The 22,150-nt window shown below is 44.6% G+C and overlaps 1 pseudogene; it reads left to right on the forward strand.

Moving 5' to 3' along the window:
- Positions 1-7,556, forward strand: part of LOC131278778 (protein arginine N-methyltransferase 2-like) — a 77,940-nt pseudogene extending 70,384 nt beyond the window's left edge.
- The last annotated feature ends 14,594 nt before the right edge of the window (positions 7,557-22,150 follow it).

Below are 22,150 nucleotides of genomic sequence, written 5' to 3' on the forward strand. Positions count from 1 at the left end.
TTTCAAAAGATTCAGTCTCCAATGGGCAGCTTCAGCTCTTTTGATTTATTGTAGCGTAACCTAGAACAGGAATATCCTTTCTGTTAGCTGTGAAGAGAAGAGCCATGGAAGATCATTTGAAATAGGAAACAGTTGTGAAACTAAAGAAACTGCACGGCATCCCCGTTTCTCGGAGGTTATACGTCTGTGTGGAGATCCTCGCAAATACGACAGGAAAGGGGGTGGCCCAGTTCCTCGACAGGCTCAGTCCTCCAGCAGTGAGGGAGGGAGGGGCCCCTCACAGCCCCCAGCCCCACAGTCCTGCTGTTCAGGGAATCAGGCTTCCTGCTTACTTGGAAGAAAAAAACACGCTAAGTATTTACGTTTCAGAGCCTAAGATGCTCGTTGTAATGATTGTGACCTCTTCCCAGATCTTTAGCAATTAAGGAGTTTTTTTCAAAGCCCAAGTATAATCACATTTTGAAACCAGAAGACTGCCTCTCTGAACCATGTACTATATTACAGCTGGACTTGAGAACTGTGCAAATCTCTGATCTAGAGGTGAGAAAAAGGTGAACTGTTTCTGTTTTGTTTTGTTTTTCTTAAGTAAGCAAAGCCTATAAACCTGAGAGTGGTACCTACAGGGGAATGTTGGGGCATGTGTGATTTACCATTATATATATGAATATAGAAACTTCTTAGCATTGATTTTTTTTTCAGTCATTTTTCTGTTATAGTTTATTCTGATTTTCTGTTTTTATATATTTTTTACATTTTCTTTATAGATACTCATTTCAGCATCCTCAATTATTTTCGGACTGTAAGTTTAATATTCTCAGCATCTTCAGATTCAAATTAGTTATCTTCAGTTTCATCATGGAATTTGAAATAAATTTTCAAGTCTTTTCTTTTTTTTAAATTTTATTTTATTCATTTTGTAAAAATATTACATTAAAAAAATATGAGGTCCCATTCAACCCCCCCACCCCACCACTCCCCCCCCCAGCAACACTCCCATCATCATGACACATCCATTGCATTTGGTAAGTATGTCTCTGGGCATCTCTGCACCTCATGGTCAATGGTCCACATCATAGCCCATACTCTCCCACGTTCCATCCAGTGGGCCCTGGGAGGATTTACAATGTCCAGTAATTGTCCCTGAAGCACCACCCAGGACAACTCCAAGTCCCAAAAATGCCTCCACATCTCATCTCTTCCTCCCATTCCCCATACCCATCAGCCACCATGGCCACTTTTCCCACACCAATGCCACCTTTTCTCTGTGGACCTTGGATTGGTTGTGTCCATTGCACATCTATATCAAGAGGAGGCTCAGATTCCACATGGATACTGGATGCAATCCTCCTGCTTTCAGTTGTAGGCACTCTAGGCTCCATGGTGTGGTGGTTGACATTCTTCAACTCCATGTTAGCTGAGTGGGGTAAGTCCAGTAAATCAAAGTGTAGGAGTTGAAGTCTGTTGAGGCTCAGGGCCTGGCTATCATATTGTCAGTCCAGAGATTCAAATCCCCTAGCTATATCTTAAATCCCAGCACCAACTACACTTCCAGTAAAGTAGCATGAAAGCCTTGTGAAAAGAGATCCCATCTGTGTCCAGCTCCATCACGCAGAAACACCAGCTCCAAAGAAGGGCCAACTGACATGGCAGTGAACTCCATCTGCCATGACCCTAGAACATGTGGGTCTCTTTAGCCCTCAAAAGAACCAATACCTGGGGTTGTATCTACTTTATCTGTCTCTGAGACTCTGCTCATGTGTGCATAAGGGCAATTCTTCTGACATCCACCAGACTCTTTTTTAGAGACTCATAGCCATATAAACTCATTTGTCCTTTCCATTTCCCCCTTAATTTAGGTCAAACAGCATTTTTAACTCCTGTTATTATATGTAGACAGGGATATTCTGCCGGTCCATGTTGAACCTTTAATTCAAGGTCATTTTCTAGTTGCATCATCAGTTGGTACTTGGTAGTGATCCCTCGGTGCCAGGGAGGCTCATCCCCGGGTGTCATGTCCCACGCTGGGGGGAAGGCATTGCATTTACATGCTGAGTTTGGCTTTGAGACTGGCCACATTTGAGTAACATGAAGGCTGTCAGGAGGAAACTCCTAGGCACAGTGCTGCTCTAGGCCTTGTTTTTATTGCAGGCATATAGGCTCACAAGCATAGTCATTAGTATCATGGGCTCACTGTTGGACCCTCATTCCTTCCTGGTCCTTACCGTTGCACCTGGGGGACTGCCGCTGCTCCCCTAGGGACCATGACAGAGCACCCCCGGCCAGGAACCCAGTACCCCCCAGCTGTAGTTTTTAATTGTTGCCACTATGAGTATATCCAAACATTACCATGCACCCTGGACATATGCCCTGTATAGCTCTGTCAATAGCATCCTATATCAGTATTCCTCTGCTGCCATTGTTGAACCACTCTGTGATCCAAAGCTTCCTGAAAAGTGAAGCCCAATATAATGTCAGGATCCCTTAGTAGTAAAATGGAATATAGCAATGGGTTTAAAGGTTAGATATAGAATACGTATTGATTTGGAAAAATTCTACATCCTATCTTTTTCTTTTCTTTTTTCCTAATTATTGAGCTTCTCTTCACAAGAGCACTAGATCACAGTAATTCATATATACAATATACAGTACTCCCACACATCTACCATAAAACCTTTTCCCTTCCACAGCGATATTCTTGTAACTTATTCATATCATATTAAACTGATGTACAGACTCTGAGACAATAGCTTTCAAACAAGGTGACATCTGTGCTTACATTGTGGTCCATACTTTAGGATATACAGTTTTCTAAATTTTTACTTATCCTATGTTTTACATTATGGTTTACATTATTAGTCTTTCATCCCCTATATGTTTTTGGTGTAATATTACATGTTTTATATCCATCCTTGTGTACTCTCGCGAAACTCCTCTCTTACCCCACATTTACCTTGGTTCCATCCATTCAACATCCATTTTCCCCTCTCCTTGGGGCCCGCAGTGACAGCCAACCTCCATTTCCTGAGGAGCCACGTCCAGAGATACTTGCAACAGTGTTTAGGGCCTGACTTGCTCAACTGCCCTAATGCCCTGGGAGCCACCCTTTCTCTCGAGAGATACAGTTCCCTCTATTTGATGGCATTAGTCCTCCCCAGGATGTGGGTCCACCCCCACTCTCACTACTTGGGTCTCTACCCAATGGTACAACCCAGTCTGGCAAAATGAGCATTCAGACATTCCCCAGGAGCCCGTCCCACATCAGACCATCCCCTCCGAGCATCCTAAACAGGTACTACCAAATTCTTTCTAAAAATTCTTTCAGTTACTTTCCTTTTCCACAAGGTGGCGCTGCTGTGAGTCCAAGAGGAAGCCCCCTTTACCTGGGCACTGGGGGGGCAGGGGGCAGTGTCCGTCCCTGACAGAGGTGTTTACTCAGATCCAGGAACAGCTGGTTAATGCAGCCAGTCCACTCCTGCTCTCTTCTGTGAGCTGAACTTTTTAGGTTTCAGTTAATTTTGGATTCGTGGAGGTCCAGTCTGGAGCTCTTGTTTTCTACCTAATGCAAAGTACCGAGCATAGAAAGTATTCTGTACATATTTGGAGACATCGAGTTAGGCAAACAAGGCCTAAAATGCTTGAAAACTTCTCTGATTATCTGCAGTGTTTGAATTTACAATGTAAGGTTTGATTTTTTTTATTAGAGCAGTTGTAGGTTTACAGAAAAATTTTGCAGAGTCCAGAGTTCCTACAGACCTCTACAGTTTTCCCCACCATTAACATTTGCCTTAGTGTGGCACCTTTGTTAAAACTGATGAAACAACATTACTATTGTACTAACGACAGTTCATGGTTCACATTAGGGTACACGCTTTGTGTTGTACATTTCTGTGGGTTTTTCTGTTGTAGCGTATAAACAGCCTAACAATTATTTACCATTTTCAAGTATACGGTTCAGTGGTGTTAATTACATTCACAATGTTGTGTGACCATCACCACCAGCCCTTACCTAAACTCGTCAGTCACTCCAGAGGAATCCCATTTCCCACCCACTCCTGCCCCTGTGTACTTGCCTTAGGAGGAAATTTTGTAGGATTTCCATGTGCTCAGCTAACTAGCATGTTGCAGTGTTTCATAATTACTGAAATAGCACAGCTATTTAGTTCAGAGTAGGATGTGGTATGTTTTGTATAATGTTCAGTGAGCGAGGGACACACTGATACAGAAGAAGCATCTTACCAAGTGGACACTTACTAGACTTGGGCATTTCACATGCTTATGAGATGGGTGTTTATTTTCTTATTCGTTTATTTGAACACAGACAATGAAAGGCGAATTGTGCTTCGATATCAAAAAGCTGGTACTCTGCATGGATTTACTGCCTGGTTTAGTGTAAGATTCCAGAATCTGGAAGAAGACAAGCCGCAGCTGGTGTTGAGTACCGGGCCATTCCACCTGTAAGTGTGGTCTGTGTCTGGGCTGCTGTGCAAGCACAGCTCTGATGAGTGTAACGTGATACACGTTTGCCTTCACTGTTAACATGCCAGGAAGTGTGGCAAAAGGTGTGAGCTTAGGGATTTCTCCAGGCCAGGGAAATCCCTGTAATGAAGAAGTAGGTGCCTGGGTGATGGTGGGTCGCTGGGCAGGTGCAGGGGGCTTGCTGGGCTGCCCAGGCCCCAGGTGCAGTCGGGCTCTGTGGGCTGCGAGGTTTCCGCTTCCCCCGTGGGTGCCCCTTGGCTCCTTTTGATGAGCACGTGTGGTGTGTTAGGGTTTCTAATAAATTGAGATTTAGCTGCATTGTTGGAAATTCAGAGGAAGGTGAAGTTGAACTCCCCAGAAGAAACTGGCTAGCTTAAGTACAGATAGAAACTCTTCTCTCTGACTTCTGAAACCCTCAGTTCTAGCTTAAGGCCTCCACCTGATTGGATGAGGAGACTCCCCTCAGCGCTGACAGCAGTCTCCTTTGTTGACTGTAGATGCAGGTGTGTAAATCCATCTATGAAATACCCTCACAGTAACCATCAGGCCAGAGCTTGCTGGCCCCAGCAGCTGGACACCATAACCCACCACGCTGACATGTGGCATTAGCTGTCATGCTTGGGGCTGCGCAGGTGCATGTTTCATCTTCGCTCCAACTCTCCTAAACTGCTGTAATTCCTGATTGTCAAGCACAAAAACAGAATTTTAGAGTTTGCTAGACTCTTTGGAAGGCAGATGTTTCAAGGGACAAAATTTCTTTACTAACTTCCCCCACTCCACCCCCAAAATGGCTCCCTCACCTGTCTGCGTATTGTCTGCTCTTCTTTAGGAGGCACCAGGAACTGAACCCGGGACCTGCCATCTGGGTGCCCACCCACTTGGTTTACATCTGCTTCCTGCTCATTGGTCACTTGTGTCTGCTCATCTTCTTTAGGAGGCACTGGGAACCGAACCTGGGACCTCCCATGTGGGAGGCAGGCACCAACTGCTTGAGCCACCTCTGCTCCCCCAAATTCTTTTTAAAGGAAAGAGTATGTCTTCATCTGACTGCCAGAGATTAGCTTCCTTGTGTGCAGGCTGGCTTGGGTGCAGCGTGTTTAAGATTCTAAACCCAGGAGCTCCTGTGGAAATGGTCCTTCATTCACACTGGTTTCTCATCTCCGCCTTTTCAATCCCCTCAAACGTGGTGGTCAGTGGACAGTGGCTGGGGCACCAGGGAGGAGACTGCAGACCCTCTGGACAGAGGCAGGCTGTCTTCTGACCCCAACCCCCATGTCTTGCAGCACGACGCACTGGAAGCAGACTCTGTTTATGATGGACGACCCCGTTACGGTCCACACGGGGGACGTGGTCACAGGCTCGGTCGTGCTGCAGAGAAATCCCATGTGGAGAAGACACATGTCGGTCACACTGAGCTGGGCCGTCACGTCCAGACAAGACCCCACATCTCAAAGAGTAAGAGACGCCAGCCTCGGCTGTTGGTTTCCATCATGTGCAATGGATGCTGCTCCCCAGGAGGTGGGCCAGACCTGGGGCAGGACCCCCCCCAGCTGGACCTGCCGCCTTTGTATTTAGCCCTCTCAGCAGGAAGGGGGGCATCCACTGTTCAGAACAGCAAACGGAGGTTCAGGCCAGAAAGTATTTCCTTAAGGAGACACAGCCAGTGAGCGGGAGCAGAGGCTCAGCCCCAGTGTAGACGAGCCCTCTCCAGGAGAGCAGGAAGCCCAGAGCCAGTGTAGACGAGCCCTCTCCAGGAGCACCCAGAGGTGGCATGAGGGAGGAGCTCAGCCTGTGCTCATCCATTACATGATACTCGTGTCGTTACACATGTAGTTTGTCTTGATATGTGACAGGAAATACATTCTTCAGCTCTGGGGCAGTGGGTCATTGAACACGTGGCTTCACATACGGTGGTGGGGAGTGACAGTAGGGTGACAGTGGGGTGACTGGGTGCCTTTTCAGTTTCTATGATGCTGCAGGAGACTTCTCTGGTTTCATTTCTCAGAGACTAGTGAACAGTGAAATTCTCTTCTTCAGACGAGAGGAAGAAAAAAGAATCAAATATTTTTCCTTTAATTTTTAAAGCCTGTATTGTGCTTTGCTTAATGTTAAAAGTTTAAATGTCTTTTAAAAAATATTCTGGACCAGAATACCATTTTCTTGTCCAATATTAACTTATTATAAAATACTGAATGTTAGTCAAGTTGAAATTATTAGATTTGTTTACTTCTGCCTTTTTCAGGTTGGAGAAAAAATCTTTCTAATCTGGAGATGACGTTTCGTGGTGTGTTTGAGAGTCAGCTGCATATTTGGAGGGGATGGCACGCCAGGGAAGACTCACCTTGGAGCTGATGTTTGCACTTCCAAGTCTGAGCACCTCCACCGCAGCCCGATATTACCCGCAAGCTCACGGCTCAGGCTCCTTGCCGCCCAGCATTCCCACAGGCTAGTGTCTTTTCTCGTAGAAATAGCCTGTGCTTTCCAGGTGTTCCCCCAGTGCTGTGCACGGCACCCACCATAAGCACGCCAGTGGCGTGGTGTTCCCGAGCCAGAGAAGTTCCACCCTGAGTCCCTAGGACACACACATCCACTGCTGTCTGCTCCTGTGAGAGTCGTTCATCTCCCCAACATGGAACATGAGATTGCATAAAGCGGTCCTGGGGTGTGTGGGCTTGACTTGGCAGGAGAGCTGGAGAAGGGAGTGCATGCGATGGTCGTCCACATGGGGTAGTTCTGCATAGATTGTCTACCAGCCCATAACAGGTGCCCAATAAATATTCTTAAATAAACGAATGTTAGTGTATATCCTATTTCTGTTTATAAAAAAAAGCATGGGGTCATTCCACATACAGTGCTTTGTAACCTTTTCTTATCTAATACATATATATCTACACTGTTTTTGTTTTGATTTTAGTGAACTTTTTATTGAAATGCAAAATATACACCAAAAACTGCTGAAGTCATGACTATAGTGGACACACATGTAACCAGCAACAAGACCAAGAGACTCCTGCTCCAGAAGCCTGACGCTGCCTTCCAGAGTCCTCGCCCCCAAGGGCACTGCCCTTTCCATCACGACAGATCACAGTCGATGGTTTCTGAACTTTTTCTGAATGGATTGGCACACGGTGTGTTCTTTGGTGTCTGCCTTCTTTAATTCAACATTGCTTGTGAGATGCATCCATGATTTTGCAAGTAGTCTGATTTACATTCTTATTGTTGTATAGTGTGTACTACTGAGTGAATGTGCTGCATTTATGTTTCTCATTTCATTGCCCATGGATGTTTGGGTCGTTTCCAGTATTATTAGTGCAAATATGAACATGTCTGTACATACTTTTTGGTATACTTACATACACATTTTTGCATTGTGTTTATACCTAGGAGTTCAGCTTTAGTAGATACTGCCAGAGTTTTGCAAAGTCAAATTTGCCTTCCTATTGTTTTAGTTTCCTTGGCTGCTTAAACAAATACTTAAAATGGGTTGGCTTAAAAAATGGAAATTTAATGGCTCAGTTTTGAGGTTACGAAAAAGGTTCAGATCAGGGCTCCATAAGGCGATGCTTTCTTCCGAGTCTGTGTGGGACTGGCTGCGGGTGACCCTTGGTTCTTGGCTGGCCCATGGTAGCCTCTCCTGGCCCCTCCCTCCTCTTCTGGGTTCCACTAACATCCCACTTCTGGCTGCTCCCTCTGTGGCTTTTTCTCTTTCTCTGAATTTCTCTCTGCTTACCAAGTAATAGGATTAAGGCCCATCCTGCAGTGGCCCACACCTTCACTGAAGTGCCCTCAACAAAAGGTCCTACTTACAATGGGTCCACGCCCACAGAAGTGGATTAAGTTTAAGAACTGTGCTTTTTCTGGGGTACATCTCCAGACCACCACATATCTTGATACTCCATATCTTGTCAACACCTGGTGTTGTCTTGTGTTTTTCATTTTACTTGTTCTGGTGGGTGTGAGGATTTGATAGGCATTTCCTTGATGACTAATGCTGGCTCACATTTTCCCAAATCATGTAGCTATCCTATCTGTGAAGTGCTTGTTGCTCTTTTGCCTGTTTTACTGTTAGGGCCGTCTGTTTCTAATTGGTTTTCTAGGAATTCTGACTAGGAATCCTTTATCGGTTATTCATTTTGTGAGCACCTTCTTGCCTTTAACTTTCTTAATAGTCTTTTTGAAAAATTTATTTAAGTATATCACTCATACATAAACAATAAGTGTATAGTAATAGTTGTGAACTTACAAAACAAACATATGTCATACAGGACTATGGTACCTCACCCTACCACCAATATCTTGAATTGTAAACATTTTTAACTGATTGAAGAGCATTGTCAAAATATTATTACTAACCAAAGTATTTTTCCCCCAACCCACCCTATTTTTATTATCTTTATATCACTTATATATGAACATACATAAACAAGTGTATAGTAAAAGTTGTGAACTTAACAGAGCAAACATGCATCACATCATACAAGGGTCCCATATATCAACCCTCTACTGACACCTTGCATTGTTGTGAGACGTTTGTTACAAATTATGAAAGAATACTGTCAAAATCGCACTACTACTTATTGTCCTTATCTTGCATTTGGTGTATTTCTACCCCTACCCATCCTATTACTATTTTAAAATATATTTTTATGATAGAAGTATAAACTTATGAAACAATCATGCACATGTGCAGAATTCTTAAACAACACCCCTCTATCACCACACCACACTATGGTGAAATATTTGTTACAGATATCATCATCTGACTGTTACCATGTTCATAATGTACATTTGGCACACATTTTCCATACTGCCCCATTATCAACACAGTACATCTTTGGCATAGATGCAAGAATATTATTACTGCTAACCACAATCCATAGGTCACTCCAGTTGTATTTTTCCCATGCTTCTGCACATCCCCACCACCCTGCAATAAATGATGTACATTTGCTCTAGTTCACAAAGGACACTCTTGCATCTGTACCATCAACCACAATTCTTATCCACCCCTTAGTTTACTGTGCTATTCAGTTCCTAGATTATTCTCTAGCATTCTGCCAATTGGCATTTACATACCTGGACTACCATTTTTCAGCCATATCCCCATTTATAAACTAGCTGTTACTATGTGTTACCATCCACTCTATACATTTCCACACTTTTACAGTAGCGCTAATTAAAATCACATACATTAAACATCAGTAGTCCATCTCAGTTCTCTTATCTCCTTTAAGAATCCATCATCTACCACCAGGTCTTGAAGATATTTTCCTGAAATTTCTTCTAGAAGCTTTATGGTTCTTTTATTTTTAAGTTTTTGATCCATTTTGAGTTAATTTTTGGAATAAGACATGAGAAATGGTCCTCTTTCCTTTTGAGTATGGGTGTCCAGTTCTTTCAGTACCACTTGTTGAGTGAACTGTTCTGCCTGAGCTTGTGGGTTTAACAGGCTAGTCAAAAATCACTTGACCAAACATGTGAGGGTCTGTTTCTGAACCATCAATTTGGCTCCATTGGTCTATGTGTCTGTCTTTATGCCAGTACCATGCTGTTTTTACCACTATAGCTAGGTAATATGATTTAAAGTCTAGAGAGGAGAGTTTGCTTTTCCTTTTTAAGATGTTTCTGGCTATGCAGGACCCCTTATCCTTCCAAATAAATTTGATAATCATGGTTTCAACTAAAAATGCTGATGCAATTTTTATTGGGATTGCATTGAATCTGTATATCAATTTCAGTAGGACTGACATCTTAATGATATTTAGTCTTCCAATCTGTGAGCATGGAATGCTTTTCCAGTTATTTAGGCCTTTTTTTGAATTAACACTGAGTTGTAGTTTTCAGAATACAAGTGCTTTACTTCATTGGTTAAGTTTATTCCTGACTATTTGTGTTTTATCTGTCATTTTATTTTCACCACTCTTTTGACACTTTTAGTTACTTTCATTGATATAATCTTCATTTCTAGACTCTCTTCCAGGCCTCTGTCCTGTCTTTTCAGGCTCTAGCACACTCTTTAAAATTTCCTGAAAACCTGCTCTTGCTGCTTAGAAATTCTCTCAGTTTCTGTTTACCTGTGAATATTCTAAACTCACCTTCATTTCTGGAACATAATCTTGCCAGATATAAGAATCTTGGCTGGAAATTTTTCTCTTGTATTATCTTAAATATATCGCACCACTGTCTTCTTGCCTTCATGGTTTCAGGTGAGAAATCAGCACTTAATCTTATTGGGTATCCCTTATATGTTATGCATTGCTTTTCCCTTGCTGTTCTCAGTATTCTCTCTTTGTTTTTGGCACTTGACATTCTGATGAGTATGTGCTCGGAATTGGTCTATGCTTATTTTTTTGGATGGGAGTACATTGTGCTTCTTGGGCATGGATATCTATGTCCTTCAGTAGGGTTGGGAAATTTTCTACCATTATTTCTTCAAATATTCCTTTTTCCCCTTTTCCCTTCTCTTCTTCTGGGACACCCATGACACGTATGTTTAGTCTGTCATTTAGTTCCCCGAGACCTTGTTCAGTTTTTTCCATTCCTTTCTTCATCTGTTCTTTTGTATGTTCACTTTCAGAGGCCATTTCTTCAAGCTCACCAATCCTTTCTTCTGCCTTCTCAAATCTGCTATTATATGATTCCAATGTTTTTTAAATTTCATTTATTGCACCTTTCATTCCCATATTATCTGCTAATTTTCTGTGTATGCTTTCAAGTTCTTTGTGCTCATCCAGTGTCGTCTTAATATCCTTTTTAGGGTGGTGCTTCACGGAAAACTATGGGACATTGTAGATCCCCCCAGGGCCCACTGGATGGAACGTGGGAGACTGGGCTATGATATGGACCATTGACTATGGGGTGCAGCGATGCTCAGAGATGTACTTACCAGGTGCAATGGATGTGTCATGATGATGGGAGAGAGTGTTGCTGTGGGGGGAGTGGGGGTGGGGGTGGTGAGGTTGAATGGGACCTCATATTTTTTGAATGTAATATTTTAAAATATATATATATATATATATATATCCTTTTTAGGCATCTCATTGAATTTCTTAAGGAGATTTGTTTGAGTATCTATGATTAGTTGTCTCAACTCCTTTATGTTATCTGGAGGCTTATCTTGTTCCTTTAACTGGGTCATAGCTTCCTGTTTCTTGGTGGGGGTTGTAATTTTTTGTTGATATCTTGGCATCTGGCTTATAGAGTATTTATTTTGGGTGCAATTTTTCTTTTAAGTTTAAGGCTTCCTGCCCTTTCTCCCTTGCTGGTTGTGCAGTCAGAGCCAAGGATGTAGTTAGTGCTATAAACTGGAGGCTCAAGCTGCCCTCATTGCCCCAGAGACTGATGAAGCTTTCCAACTTTTTCCTTTGCCAGGGGTAGGGGCAGAGTCACAGCTCTGTGGAATAATCCAAGTCATGCAGGCCTAGACTATAGTTGCTGAGAGAGACTGTTGAAGCTTCATCCTCCTTTCTCCTCTGCCTGGGGCGGGGATGGAGGTGCAGGTGTGGGCAGCAGTCTATGCAGTATGGGCCCAAGATGACTGCAGTTGTCCCAGTAGATTTCTGATTTAATCTGTGCCAGCCAAATGTATCTGCAGTTACCTGGATAGGGTGGTGCAGGGCCTGCCAGCTTTCTGCCTGCCAGAGGTGGGGCTGAAGCCTAGGCTAGGGCTGCAGTCTGATCTGGGTGAAAGAAACCAGTCCCTACCATCACTTTGGTTTTCAGTCAGCCCGGCTTTCCCTTATACTAGGGGTGGAGTCAAAATGGTGGCCACCAGCCTCTCTCTGACCTGGAGAGGTTCATATTTTAGCCGTTCTTAGGGTTTTATTATAGCCAGCCGAATTTACTAATCAGTAGCTGAAGTCAGTGACCAGCCATCTCTTCCTCCCCTGTTTTTTTGGAAATGGAGCTTCCAATTCCAGCCACAGAACAGCTCCTGGGGTGCCTTGCACTGCCAAAGTAGAATGATCACTGGCTTCTGTGACTTGGCCAGTAATTTCCTGGAGAGGCTGGGCAGGTTCCCCAGCTTCCTCCCTGCTGGAGGTGGGTCTGGGGCCTAGGCTAGAGCTGCAATCTAACCTGGATGGAAAGAAGCCAGTCCCCACCTGCACTGTGATTTTCAGTCTGCCCTGCTTCCCTTCCTGCCAGGTGCAGAGTTAAGATGACAGCTGCCAGCCTCTTTCTGACTTGAACAGGTTCAAACTTTAACTTTTCTTAGGATCATACTTTAGCCCACTGAAATTTTCTCATCAGTAGATGAAGTTGGTGCCCAACCATCTCTTCCCCATATTTGGGAAGTGGAACTTTGAATTCCAGCCACAGAATAGCTCCTGAGGCGGCTTGTGCCTCCAGTGGAGGATGGGCACCGACCCCCATGGCATGGAGTACTCTACTTACGAATTTTCTCCACAGATGGCCAGTCTCCTCCTTCCACTCTTTCAAGGATGTGGCAGGATGCGCTTCTGGTCTCCTGGAGCCCCCAAGCAGGTGCTTCAGCTAGCTCCAGAGAGCTCTGGGTGTTTACTAACTGCCCTGTAGCAGGACCTGGCTCTAGGAGCTCCTTTCTCCACTGCCATCTTGCTGGTTGTCCTCTTAATAGTCTCTTGATACACCAAAATTCATAATTTTTATGCAGTCCAATTTGACAATTTTTCTTTTACGGTTAGTACTTTTTGTGTCCTGTTTATGATTCCAAGATCATAAAGATATTCTATATTTTCTTTTAAAGCTTATTGAATTTGTCAGCCAAAGGGTTGCTGATGCAAAATATCAGAAATCTGTTGGCTCTTATAAAGGGTATTTGGGGTAGAAACTTACAGTTTCCAGGCCATAAAGCATAAGTTACTTCCGTCACCAAAGTCTGTTGCCATGTATTGGAACAAGACGGCTGCCAACATCTGCCAAGAGTTCAGGCTTCCTGGGTTCCTCTCTTTCTGGGGCTCATTTCTCTCCAGGCTCAGCTGCTTTGCTTGCTCCACAAGGCCAGCTGTAGACTATCAGGCAAATGACTCTGTCTCTCGCCCTGGGGCTTCTGCTGTGTGTTTATCTATTCCTCTGTGTTCTTCTTCTTTGTGTTTACTTCCTGGGCTCCAAGATTAAAACTCCAACCTCCCTTCTCTGTGGTGTGGTTTCTCTGTGAGTCTTCACCCACCAAGGGTGCAAGGATGCAACATCCTACTGACACGGCCCAATCAAGAGCCTTAATCATTATTTAATCAAGTAAAGGTGAAACGTCTGAATCCAATATAATCTAATATGCCCAGAGGGACAGACCAGTACAAACCTAATCCAATATCTATTTTTAGAATTCATAACCATCAAACTGCCACACATTATTTTATCTTTTACACTTAGATCAACAATTCATCTGGACTTGATTTTTGTCATTGATGTGAGGTAGGGGTCAGGATTCATTTTCCCTCCAAGAGATAGAAGCTTGGTCTATAGATTTCTAACCTTTTTTTCTCATGCATGCATTAAAACTCTAAATAATTTTCCTCTAAAACTGCCTTAAGTACAACAGCTGATTTTTATATAACTTCATTGTTATGTGATTTCAAATATTTTTAAATTTCTGTTGCGATTTCTTTTATTATCCTACAAGTTATTTGGAAGTGTGTAAGCTTAATTTCACAAAGGTGATCTTCTCTAGTTATCTTTTTTATTGATTTCTAGCTTAATTCCTCTGTTGTCAGAGAAGAAACTCCACGTGATTTTAAACCTATGAAATTTGTTGAAGCTTGTTTTATGACTCAGAATATGCCAACTGTATTGTATACTTGTAAATAATATATTCTGTCATTGGATTCAGTGCTCTAAATATGTCATGTGCCTCCACTGGAGGCACAAGTTTGTTAGCCACGTTGTCTGGAAGTTGGATTTTTACTGATTTTTTTTTTTTATTATTCATTTTTTTAAAATATTACATTCAAAAAATATGAGGTCCCCATTCACCCCCACTGCCCAAACCCCACCACTCCCCCCACAGCAACACTCTCCCCCATCATCATGACACATCCATTGCATTTGGTGAGTACATCTCTGGGCATCGCTGCACCTCATGGTCAATGGTCCACATCATAGCCCATACTCTCCCACATTCCATCCAGTGGGCCATGGGAGGATCTACAATATCCGGTAATTGTCCCTGCAGCACTACCCAGGACAACACCAAGTCCCAAAAATGCCTCCACATCTGATTTCCTCCTCCCATTCCCCACACCCAACAGCCACCATGGCCATTTTTTCCACACCAATGCCACATTTTCTCGATTACTAACCACAATAGTTCATGAGTAGAATATCAGTAAGTCCACTCTAACCCTTACTGTATTCCTCCTTCCTGTGTACCTTGGATTGGTTGTGTCCATTCCATATCTATGTCAAGAGAGGGCTTAGATTCCACATGGATACTGGATGCAATCCTCCTGCTTTCAGTTGTAGGCACTCTAGACTCTATGGTGTGGTGGTTGACATTCTTCAACTCCATGTTAGCTGAATGGGGTAAGTCCAATAAACCAGGGTTTTACTGATATTTTAATTGCTTATTCTATCAGCTACTGACAAGGAGGTTTTAAAGTCTCCCAATATGATTATATTTCTCTTTTTAAGTTGTTTAAGAATATTATAGATATAGTATCTTTATATTATTTAGAGTTATTTAAAATTGGTCCATCACTGTGGTGGATTGACCCATTGAAGTAACTCTTTCCATGTTTAATGATTGATGGCTTAAGTTCTATATTTATCATTCCATTTTCCCCTCCATCAATGTGTCACTTACATATAATTGTATTATTCTTTTATCATTTACCTGTGGTAATCTTTATTTACCAGAATTACCAGAATTTTAGGAGAGAATTAAGCCCTGATGCCTTCAGATTTCTATTTTGTGGAATGGATGAACTTTTCTCCTATGATTCTAGACTTAGTTATGTATCATTCATGGGAGAATTGAAAAAATAGTGATTCAAATTAATTTTGTGCTCTGTGGTTTAGTTGAAGAATCCTGGTTAAGCAACAACATGCATCCTCAACTTGCTATATTCAAATATAGTATTTCCCTGTAAATGCCTTAGAATATACTACATCCATTTATTACCCTCCCACTTTTTTATATTACTGTTTTCTTAAATTTTAAGTATATGTATATTTAAACCCCATAGTGTACATTATTATTGTTTTATACAATTAATATAATTTATAAATATTTGCACATATATTCATTTGCCTTTTCTGTTATTCTCTTGACCTTCCTGCATTTCTGTGGTTCTGTCTGAGATAATTACTTTTTGCCTGGAGAACTCTCTTTAGAACCTGTTTTGGCTCAGATACATAGACTCTTAAAGTTATTCAAGTTTTGTTTACTTGTTAGGGTTAGGGTTAGGGTTAGGGTAGGGTTAGGGTTAGGGTTAGGGTTAGGGTTAGGGTTAGGGTTAGGGTTAGGGTTAGGTTAGGGTTAGGGTTAGGGGTTAGGGTTAGGGTTGGGTTAGGGTTGGGTTAGGGTTAGGTTAGGGTTAGGGTTAGGGTTAGGGTTAGGGTTAGGGTTAGGGTTAGGGTTAGGGTTAGGGTTAGGGTTAGGGTTAGGGTTAGGGTTAGGGTTAGGGTTAGGGTTAGGGTTAGGGTTAGGGTTAGGGTTAGGGTTAGGGTTAGGGTTAGGGTTAGGGTTAGGGTTAGGGTTAGGGTTAGGGTTAGGGTTAGGGTTAGGGTTAGGGTTAGGGTTAGGGTTAGGGTTAGGGTTAGGGTTAGGGTTAGGGTTAGGGTTAGGGTTAGGGTTAGGGGTTAGGGTTAGGGTTAGGGTTAGGGTTAGGGTTAGGGTTAGGGTTAGGGTTAGGGTTAGGGTTAGGGTTAGGGTTAGGGTTAGGGTTAGGGTTAGGGTTAGGGTTAGGGTTAGGGTTAGGGTTAGGGTTAGGGGTTAGGGTTAGGGTTAGGGTTAGGGTTAGGGTTAGGGTTAGGTTAGGGTTAGGGTTAGGGTTAGGGTTAGGGTTAGGGTTAGGGTTAGGGTTAGGGTTAGGGTTAGGGTTAGGGTTAGGGTTAGGGTTAGGGTTAGGGTTAGGGTTAGGGTTAGGGTTAGGGTTAGGGTTAGGGTTAGGGTTAGGTTAGGGTTAGGGTTAGGTTAGGGTTAGGGTTAGGGTTAGGGTTAGGGTTAGGGTTAGGGTTAGGGTTAGGGTTAGGGTTAGGGTTAGGGTTAGGGTTAGGGTTAGGGTTAGGGTTAGGGTTAGGGTTAGGGTTAGGGTTAGGGTTAGGGTTAGGGTTAGGGTTAGGGTTAGGGTTAGGGTTAGGGTTAGGGTTAGGGTTAGGGTTAGGGTTAGGGTTAGGGTTAGGGTTAGGGTTAGGGTTAGGGTTAGGGTTAGGGTTAGGGTTAGGGTTAGGGTTAGGGTTAGGGTTAGGGTTAGGGTTAGGGTTAGGGTTAGGGTTAGGGTTAGGGTTAGGGTTAGGGTTAGGGTTAGGGTTAGGGTTAGGGTTAGGGTTAGGGTTAGGGTTAGGGTTAGGGTTAGGGTTAGGGTTAGGGTTAGGTTAGGGTTAGGGTTAGGGTTAGGGTTAGGGTTAGGGTTAGGGTTAGGGTTAGGGTTAGGTTAGGGTTAGGGTTAGGGTTAGGGTTAGGGTTAGGGTTAGGGTTAGGGTTAGGGTTAGGGTTAGGGTTAGGGTTAGGGTTAGGGTTAGGGTTAGGGTTAGGGTTAGGGTTAGGGTTAGGGTTAGGGTTAGGGTTAGGGTTAGGGTTAGGGTTAGGGTTAGGGTTAGGGTTAGGGTTAGGGTTAGGGTTAGGGTTAGGGTTAGGGTTAGGGTTAGGGTTAGGGTTAGGGTTAGGGTTAGGGTTAGGGTTAGGGTTAGGGTTAGGGTTAGGTTAGGGTTAGGGTTAGGGTTAGGGTTAGGGTTAGGGTTAGGGTTAGGGTTAGGGTTAGGGTTAGGGTTAGGTTAGGGTTAGGGTTAGGGTTAGGGTTAGGGTTAGGGTTAGGGTTAGGGTTAGGGTTAGGGTTAGGGTTAGGGTTAGGGTTAGGGTTAGGGTTAGGGTTAGGGTTAGGGTTAGGGTTTAGGGTTAGGGTTAGGGTTAGGGTTAGGGTTAGGGTTAGGGTTAGGGTTAGGGTTAGGGTTAGGGTTAGGGTTAGGGTTAGGGTTAGGGTTAGGTTAGGGTTAGGGTTAGGGTTAGGGTTAGGGTTAGGGTTAGGGTTAGGGTTAGGGTTAGGGTTAGGTTAGGGTTAGGGTTAGGGTTAGGGTTAGGGTTAGGGTTAGGGTTAGGGTTAGGGTTAGGGTTAGGGTTAGGGTTAGGGTTAGGGTTAGGGTTAGGGTTAGGGTTAGGGTTAGGGTTAGGGTTAGGGTTAGGGTTAGGGTTAGGGTTAGGGTTAGGGTTAGGGTTAGGGTTAGGGTTAGGGTTAGGGTTAGGGTTAGGGTTAGGGTTAGGGTTAGGGTTAGGGTTAGGGTTAGGGTTAGGGTTAGGGTTAGGGTTAGGGTTAGGGTTAGGGTTAGGGTTAGGGTTAGGGTTAGGGTTAGGGTTAGGGTTAGGGTTAGGGTTAGGGTTAGGTGGTTAGGGTTAGGGTTAGGGTTAGGGTTAGGGTTAGGGTTAGGGTTAGGGTTAGGGTTAGGGTTAGGGTTAGGGTTAGGGTTAGGGTTAGGGTTAGGGTTAGGGTTAGGGTTAGGGTTAGGGTTAGGGTTAGGGTTAGGGTTAGGGTTAGGGTTAGGGTTAGGGTTAGGGTTAGGGTTAGGGTTAGGGTTAGGGTTAGGGTTAGGGTTAGGGTTAGGGTTAGGGTTAGGTTAGGGTTAGGGTTAGGGTTAGGGTTAGGGTTAGGGTTAGGTTAGGGTTAGGGTTAGGGTTAGGGTTAGGGTTAGGGTTAGGGTTAGGGTTAGGGTTAGGGTTAGGGTTAGGGTTAGGGTTAGGGTTAGGGTTAGGGTTAGGGTTAGGGTTAGGGTTAGGGTTAGGGTTAGGGTTAGGGTTAGGGTTAGGGTTAGGGTTAGGGTTAGGGTTAGGGTTAGGGTTAGGGTTAGGGTTAGGGTTAGGGTTAGGGTTAGGGTTAGGGTTAGGGTTAGGGTTAGGGTTAGGGTTAGGGTTAGGGTTAGGGTTAGGGTTAGGGTTAGGGTTAGGGTTAGGGTTAGGGTTAGGGTTAGGGTTAGGGTTAGGGTTAGGGTTAGGGTTAGGGTTAGGGTTAGGGTTAGGGTTAGGGTTAGGGTTAGGGTTAGGGTTAGGGTTAGGGTTAGGGTTAGGGTTAGGGTTAGGTTAGGGTTAGGGTTAGGGTTAGGGTTAGGGTTAGGGTTAGGGTTAGGGTTAGGGTTAGGGTTAGGGTTAGGGTTAGGGTTAGGGTTAGGGTTAGGGTTAGGGTTAGGGTTAGGGTTAGGGTTAGGGTTAGGGTTAGGGTTAGGGTTAGGGTTAGGGTTAGGGTTAGGGTTAGGGTTAGGGTTAGGGTTAGGGTTAGGGTTAGGGTTAGGGTTAGGGTTAGGGTTAGGGTTAGGGTTAGGGTTAGGGTTAGGGTTAGGGTTAGGGTTAGGGTTAGGGTTAGGGTTAGGGTTAGGGTTAGGGTTAGGGTTAGGGTTAGGGTTAGGGTTAGGGTTAGGGTTAGGGTTAGGGTTAGGGTTAGGGTTAGGGTTAGGGTTAGGGTTAGGGTTAGGGTTAGGGTTAGGGTTAGGGTTAGGGTTAGGGTTAGGGTTAGGGTTAGGGTTAGGGTTAGGGTTAGGGTTAGGGTTAGGTTAGGGTTAGGGTTAGGGTTAGGGTTAGGGTTAGGGTTAGGGTTAGGGTTAGGGTTAGGGTTAGGGTTAGGGTAGGTAGGGTTAGGGTTAGGGTTAGGGTTAGGGTTAGGGTTAGGGTTAGGGTTAGGGTTAGGGTTAGGGTTAGGGTTAGGGTTAGGGTTAGGGTTAGGGTTAGGGTTAGGGTTAGGGTTAGGGTTAGGGTTAGGGTTAGGGTTAGGGTTAGGGTTAGGGTTAGGGTTAGGGTTAGGGTTAGGGTTAGGGTTAGGGTTAGGGTTAGGGTTAGGGTTAGGGTTAGGGTTAGGGTTAGGGTTAGGGTTAGGGTTAGGGTTTAGGGTTAGGGTTAGGGTTAGGGTTAGGGTTAGGGTTAGGGTTAGGGTTAGGGTTAGGGTTAGGTTAGGGTTAGGGTTAGGGTTAGGGTTAGGGTTAGGGTTAGGGTTAGGGTTAGGGTTAGGGTTAGGGTTAGGGTTAGGGTTAGGGTTAGGGTTAGGGTTAGGGTTAGGGTTAGGGTTAGGGTTAGGGTTAGGGTTAGGGTTAGGGTTAGGTTAGGGTTAGGGTTAGGGTTAGGGTTAGGGTTAGGGTTAGGGTTAGGGTTAGGGTTAGGGTTAGGGTTAGGGTTAGGGTTAGGGTTAGGGTTAGGGTTAGGGTTAGGGTTAGGGTTAGGGTTAGGGTTAGGGTTAGGGTTAGGGTTAGGGTTAGGGTTAGGGTTAGGGTTAGGGTTAGGGTTAGGGTTAGGGTTAGGGTTAGGGTTAGGGTTAGGGTTAGGGTTAGGGTTAGGGTTAGGGTTAGGGTTAGGGTTAGGGTTAGGGTTAGGGTTAGGGTTAGGGTTAGGTTAGGGTTAGGGTTAGGGTTAGGGTTAGGGTTAGGGTTAGGGTTAGGGTTAGGGTTAGGGTTAGGGTTAGGGTTAGGGTTAGGGTTAGGGTTAGGGTTAGGGTTAGGGTTAGGGTTAGGGTTAGGGTTAGGGTTAGGGTTAGGGTTAGGGTTAGGGTTAGGGTTAGGGTTAGGGTTAGGGTTAGGGTTAGGGTTAGGGTTAGGGTTAGGGTTAGGGTTAGGGTTAGGGTTAGGGTTAGGGTTAGGGTTAGGGTTAGGGTTAGGGTTAGGGTTAGGGTTAGGGTTAGGGTTAGGGTTAGGGTTAGGTTAGGGTTAGGGTTAGGGTTAGGGTTAGGGTTAGGGTTAGGGTTAGGGTTAGGGTTAGGGTTAGGGTTAGGGTTAGGGTTAGGGTTAGGGTTAGGGTTAGGGTTAGGGTTAGGGTTAGGGTTAGGGTTAGGGTTAGGGTTAGGGTTAGGGTTAGGGTTAGGGTTAGGGTTAGGGTTAGGGTTAGGGTTAGGGTTAGGGTTAGGGTTAGGGTTAGGGTTAGGGTTAGGGTTAGGGTTAGGGTTAGGGTTAGGTTAGGGTTAGGGTTAGGGTTAGGGTTAGGGTTAGGGTTAGGGTTAGGGTTAGGTTAGGGTTAGGGTTAGGGTTAGGGTTAGGGTTAGGGTTAGGGTTAGGGTTAGGGTTAGGGTTAGGGTTAGGGTTAGGGTTAGGGTTAGGGTTAGGGTTAGGGTTAGGGTTAGGGTTAGGGTTAGGGTTAGGGTTAGGGTTAGGGTTAGGGTTAGGGTTAGGGTTAGGGTTAGGGTTAGGGTTAGGGTTAGGGTTAGGGTTAGGGTTAGGGTTAGGGTTAGGGTTAGGTTAGGGTTAGGGTTAGGGTTAGGGTTAGGGTTAGGGTTAGGGTTAGGTTAGGGTTAGGGTTAGGGTTAGGGTTAGGGTTAGGGTTAGGGTTAGGGTTAGGGTTAGGGTTAGGGTTAGGGTTAGGGTTAGGGTTAGGGTTAGGGTTAGGGTTAGGGTTAGGGTTAGGGTTAGGGTTAGGGTTAGGGTTAGGGTTAGGGTTAGGGTTAGGGTTAGGGTTAGGGTTAGGGTTAGGGTTAGGGTTAGGGTTAGGGTTGGGTTAGGGTTAGGGTTAGGGTTAGGGTTAGGGTTAGGGTTAGGGTTAGGGTTAGGGTTAGGTTAGGGTTAGGGTTAGGGTTAGGGTTAGGGTTAGGGTTAGGGTTAGGGTTAGGGTTTAGGGTTAGGGTTAGGGTTAGGGTTAGGGTTAGGGTTAGGGTTAGGGTTAGGGTTAGGGTTAGGGTTAGGGTTAGGGTTAGGGTTAGGGTTAGGGTTAGGGTTAGGGTTAGGGTTAGGGTTAGGGTTAGGGTTAGGGTTAGGGTTAGGGTTAGGGTTAGGGTTAGGGTTAGGGTTAGGGTTAGGGTTAGGGTTAGGGTTAGGGTTAGGGTTAGGGTTAGGGTTAGGGTTAGGGTTAGGGTTAGGGTTAGGGTTAGGGTTAGGGTTAGGGTTAGGGTTAGGGTTAGGGTTAGGGTTAGGGTTAGGGTTAGGGTTAGGGTTTAGGGTTAGGGTTAGGGTTAGGGTTAGGGTTAGGGTTAGGGTTAGGGTTAGGGTTAGGGTTAGGGTTAGGGTTTAGGGTTAGGGTTAGGGTTAGGGTTAGGGTTAGGGTTAGGGTTAGGGTTAGGGTTAGGGTTAGGGTTAGGGTTAGGGTTAGGGTTAGGGTTAGGGTTAGGGTTAGGGTTAGGGTTAGGGTTAGGTTAGGGTTAGGGTTAGGGTTAGGTTAGGGTTAGGGTTAGGGTTAGGGTTAGGTTAGGGTTAGGGTTAGGGTTAGGGTTAGGGTTAGGGTTAGGGTTAGGGTTAGGGTTAGGGTTAGGGTTAGGGTTAGGGTTAGGGTTAGGGTTAGGGTTAGGGTTAGGGTTAGGGTTAGGGTTAGGGTTAGGGTTAGGGTTAGGGTTAGGGTTAGGGTTAGGGTTAGGGTTAGGGTTAGGGTTAGGGTTAGGGTTAGGGTTAGGGTTAGGGTTAGGGTTAGGGTTAGGGTTAGGGTTAGGGTTAGGGTTAGGGTTAGGGTTAGGGTTAGGGTTAGGGTTAGGGTTAGGGTTAGGGTTAGGGTTAGGGTTAGGGTTAGGGTTAGGGTTAGGGTTAGGGTTAGGGTTAGGGTTAGGGTTAGGGTTAGGGTTAGGGTTAGGGTTAGGGTTAGGGTTAGGGT

The sequence above is a fragment of the Dasypus novemcinctus genome, chromosome 6, assembly GCF_030445035.2.
Source record: "Dasypus novemcinctus isolate mDasNov1 chromosome 6, mDasNov1.1.hap2, whole genome shotgun sequence".
Lineage (NCBI taxonomy): Eukaryota > Metazoa > Chordata > Mammalia > Cingulata > Dasypodidae > Dasypus > Dasypus novemcinctus.